This window comes from Sinocyclocheilus rhinocerous, unplaced genomic scaffold, assembly GCF_001515625.1.
Source record: "Sinocyclocheilus rhinocerous isolate Xijiao unplaced genomic scaffold, SAMN03320098_v1.1 scaffold629, whole genome shotgun sequence".
NCBI lineage: Eukaryota > Metazoa > Chordata > Actinopteri > Cypriniformes > Cyprinidae > Sinocyclocheilus > Sinocyclocheilus rhinocerous.
In genome coordinates this window covers 378,929-383,885 of record NW_015652278.1, presented here as the reverse complement: position 1 = coordinate 383,885, position 4,957 = coordinate 378,929, and the positions used below count along the sequence as shown (strand labels likewise).

At 39.1% G+C, this 4,957-nt stretch overlaps 1 protein-coding gene across 7 annotated transcripts in view; it reads left to right on the top strand.

The window, feature by feature from the left end:
* Nucleotides 1-4,957, top strand: part of LOC107714343 (oxidation resistance protein 1-like) — a 173,381-nt gene that overhangs the window by 144,936 nt on the left and 23,488 nt on the right. The window lies entirely within an intron of this gene.

Below are 4,957 nucleotides of genomic sequence, written 5' to 3'. Positions count from 1 at the left end.
CAGTACCGCCGCTCCCTATATGCAGAGTACGCAGTTTGCATAGGCACCAACTCCCAGGGGGGGCACCATCCCAGTTGCTCAAAAAAATAAAAATTGGTGCGTGATTCCCGCATCCGTGCTTGCGACCGCTCGTACCTCATGTTTGCGGCTGAATGCAAATGATCATAATTGATGGACAACTATGCCCGTGAAAAGACATCAGCAATCCAGCGCCGAGATAAGAAAAAAAAAGTGAAAACAAAGCCTGTGCATCATTTTCAGGCACATTCATAATCCTGTGAAACTTTTTTGTCTGTTGACTTTAATAGCGTGTTTTAATGTCGGTAATAATTTCACCACCACAAACGAATCTAATATTCTCTCTGAGTTTCCATGTTCCCTTACGAAAATTAGCCATGGTTTTAACACGAATAAAACCAAAAATCATGGTTCTTGTAGCCATGGTAACCGCAAATTAACCATGGTTTTGTTACTTCAAATAATAATTTACAAATAAGTATTAAGATGATATTTTTTTGTGGTTATAAAAACAGACCTAAGCCAACAATAGCCTTTCAAATGACTTAAAATGCATTATATAAAAACAATGAGGCCATAATGATTGGTTAATTAATAATTATATGGTTTCATTGAATAACACTGTTAAAATACATAATGTAATTGTCACGATTCACACAAGGAGCACGGGAACAAAGGAGTGAGGAGACGAGGAGTAGTGCAAGTCCCAACAGTCTTTAATGACAACCATGCTGGGAACACAGGAAATATGGAGAGACGTTCACAAAATGACATATAACAGCCGACGCTAGAAACAGGGACACACAGGGCTTAAGAAAGGAGTTAAATGAGATAATAAATCAAACACGGCTGGACACAAATAATTACAAATGAGGACAGGAAGAGGAAGAACCAAATAAGGGCATGGAAACACATGGGGAGCAAAACACACACAAAACACGGAACAGAGTCTGACATTACTCCCCCCTCCCAGAAGTCACGTCCCGCGCCATAACAATTCCACCAGGGAGGGGGGGTGGGGGCGGAGCAGGGAGTTCGGGGGGCCTGGCCTCGGCAGGTTTCTGTCTTGGTTTCCAAAAAAAAAAATCTATACCAAATACACTCCAAATGCAATATCAAATACACTCAAATGTTAGGGGTCAGTTAAAAAATTTAATTAGGGCTGTCAAAATTAACGCGTTAATGCGTTAACGCAAACTCATTTTAACGGCACTAATTTTATTAACGCGTGATTAATGCAGCGCACATGTTCTGTTTGACCCGTTGCCTAGCCCGTAGTTGGAGAAATGGAGATCAGTACAGCCGCTCCCTATACGCAGAGTACACAGTTTGCGCAGGAGCCCTCACTGGGCTAAACTCGGGGACTGGCACCCTCTCTCTCTGGGCTAAACTCGGGGACTGGAACCCTCTCAGGGCTAAACTCGGGACCAGGAGCCTACTGTGGGCTAAACTCGGGGACAGGAGCCCTCACTGGGCTAAACTCGGGGACTGGGACCCTCTCTGAGCTAAACTCTGGGACAGGAGCCCACACTGGAGCGAGCTCTGGGGCTAGGATGAGGGCGGAGGACAGTCTTTTTCTCCTCATCCTCCTCCTTTGGTTAGAGGACATCGGCGCGGCTGCCGGGCTTGAGAATGCCGCGGCTGGCGATCTTGACTTCGGAACGGCCGGCGGGCTGGAGAGTGCCGCGGCCGGTGGCCTTGACTTCGGAGCAGCCAGCGGGCTTGAGAATGCCGCAGCCGGCGCGGGTTTGACTTTGGAGCGGCCGGCGAACTTAAGTGAGCAGCGGGCGGCGGGCTGGTTCTGACTCGGGCCCGGACACTCCACAGACACCTTAAGATCCCTGGGAGGTCCACGGGGCGATGGTAGTTGGCATAGAGCCAGAACAGAGAATTGATGGCGAGGCTGCAGAATTCCCAGGCGTACTCAAAGAAGGGGAGATCTTGGCGGGCTAAGGCGGAGAACTGAGCGGCTATTTCCATCGCCGCGGGGAGAAACAAACAGGAAACAAAAAACAGAAAACAAACAAGGGGAGAGGGGACGCCACTTACTGTTCTGAAGTTTCGTAAGACGTAACTCGGGGAAGAATTGTTTAATAAATTATGTTATTTTTGTTTTCTTTGCGCTCAAAAAGTATTCTCGTAGCTTCGCAAAACTGAAGTTGAACCACTGATGTCACATGGACTGTTTTACCGATGTCCTTACAACGTTTCTGGACCTGGGAACATTACAGTTGCACAAAAATGTGCGATTAAGTTGCGATTAATCACAAGTTAACTCATGACAATCATGCGATTAAATATTTGAATCGATTGACAGTCCTAATTTTAATGCATAATTTTTTATGCTCACCAAGGCTGCATTTATTTGATAAAAAAATACAGTAAAAACTGTAATATTGTAAAATATTAGTACAATCAACTGTTTTCTATTTTTATATATTTTCAAATGTAATTTAATCCTGTGATGCAAAGCTGAATTTTCAGCATAATTTCTCCAGTCTTCAGTGTTACATGATCCTTCAGAAATCATTCTGATATGCTGACTTGCTGCTTAAGAACCATTTCTTGTTATCAAATTTGTAAACAGTTGTGTTGCTAAATATTTTTGTGAAAACCATTTTTATTTATTTTTATTTATTTATTTATTTTGAGGAATACAATAGTAAAAATAATCTTTTTTGTAACAATGTAAAAGTCTTTACAGTCACTTTTGGTCAAATTCATATGTCCTTGCTCAATACAAGTATTAATTTCTCTCAATTACTGACCCCAAACTTTTGAGTGGTAGTGTACAATAAAATAGAATTAAACCAAAATATGCTGACAGCAAAATGACAAAATTTTTATGACGCTTAGAGGATTTTTTTTCTTAAATAGGAAAAAAAAGTACTAAAAAGTACTGAGGAAGAAAATTATTTTTTTCATTGTGGTGTCATACTGAACCCACTATAGCCCTGTACTAAAGAATTGAATGATTATCATGTTCATAATCAGTGGTATTTAGAAGGTACAGTGGTACAGGTGCAAATAATAGAATGCTATGATATTCACATGATATGCCAGAGAGGTGTTACTCAGGGCTGTATGAGAAGTATGTCCACTAGGCTCCATAGTCTTATTATGGAATACAGATAATGAAATGTTCATTTTTAGACTCTCACTTGTATCTTTTTATCATCATTCCTCCATGCTTTTTAGCTGTAGATGTGCTGAGATCTCTGTGTGCCCCAAGGTGCTTTCCATTCCAGCGTATGAGTCATAGTTATTCAACACTAACGGATGAGCCAGCTTTCAGAATGAGCCCAGGAGTGAGTTCAAGACGTGATATCATGAGGAATCAAATCAAGAAGTTTCCTTGATCTTGTTGGATAAAAGAGTTTAAAACATAAGGCTTGTTTCTAAACATCTGACATCACATGAACATGTCACCACCCACGTCAACAATGCCTGTTTGTTGTTCAGAAAATTGTTCAGTAAAGATGCAATAATGTGGATGAAGTCGTATAGATGCTGTATATTATTAATGTGGGGAAATGGGGGCGGAAATCTGCTTATTTTTCTAGTTTTAATTTTTCCCTTGGAACACACAACAACACAACTTGGAAACAGTAATATTCATCAGCCTCATGTCAGCCTCAAAATTATATATTTGCATTGTGTGTGTGTGTGTGTGTGTGTGTGTGTGTGAAGAAATATCACATTTGCAACTCAGTGTTAAAAAAATGCTGGGAAATCACTTCATGTAGCCCTACAAGAGTGATTACTGATAAACTGTCTGAAAAAGAAAGTAAGTCACGTTTTAGAGAAGAAAAAAAATCACCCACTAAATTTCAAAGTTGCTACATAGTAACGACTTTATACTTCGAGGACCTTGATAGAAATGTAGTGGAGTGAAAAGTACAACATTCTCTGTATATATATATATATATATATATATATGAAAAATATAAAAATGTATGAAACATCTTAAAACCTAAAAAATAAAAATGTACTTTAAACTATATACAATTCTAAAAATCAAATTCTCCAAATCATCAAAATGTATTATAAAACAATAATAATAAAAATGTTTTTATAATCTTGATTTTGCTTGAAGGGTTGTGAGAGTCGATATCTAAAATAGAGGCATTTAAAGCCAACCCGAGAGGGTTTTCAGGGCATTTCTTTTGTGTTTATGAGTTCTGGAAACTGAATAAAATTATAAATATATATATATATATATATTAGTGGTGTCAAAGTAAGCGCGTTAATGCAGGCGATTCATTTTTTTTTTCAGTTTAACGCGTTAAAAATATTTACCGCAATTAACGCAGAGGCGGGGCTAGGGTTGGCCACCCCACTCAAAACTGCTGCTTCTGTCACTTTTTCTCTTAACAAGAAGTGCATTTAATCAGTCGCAGAACGCGTGCTCCACTTCACTTCAGCGCCAGGCGTGAGTCAACCGAGTGCTCTTCAATTGCACGCACAAAGGCGTCGGCGCACGCTGTAGCCTGTATCCTTTCATATCAAAGCGCGAAATAAGCTACGTGCATGCAATGTCGTGGTCAGTTAAGTCATGAAGTTACCAAAAAGTTGATTAAAGCTGCCTTAAAACTGCGCATGCATGTAATATATTTTATATGAGTCACATTTAAGAACATGTCTCTGAAATGTTTTTTTATAGAGAATTAAGTATTGGTATCATTGATACTGGCCTTCAGTCATAAAAAAAGATGCCATTAAACAAATATTAAAAAATATACTGTTTTTATGTTGTTTGTTCATTAATTTGAAGATTGAATGTGAAATTATTATATATATATATATATATATATATATATGACTCATATAAAATATATTACATGAATGCACAGTTTTAAGGCAGCTTTAATCGCCTTTTTAGTAACTTCATGACTTAACTGACCACGACATTGCATGCACGTAGTTTATTTCGCGCTTT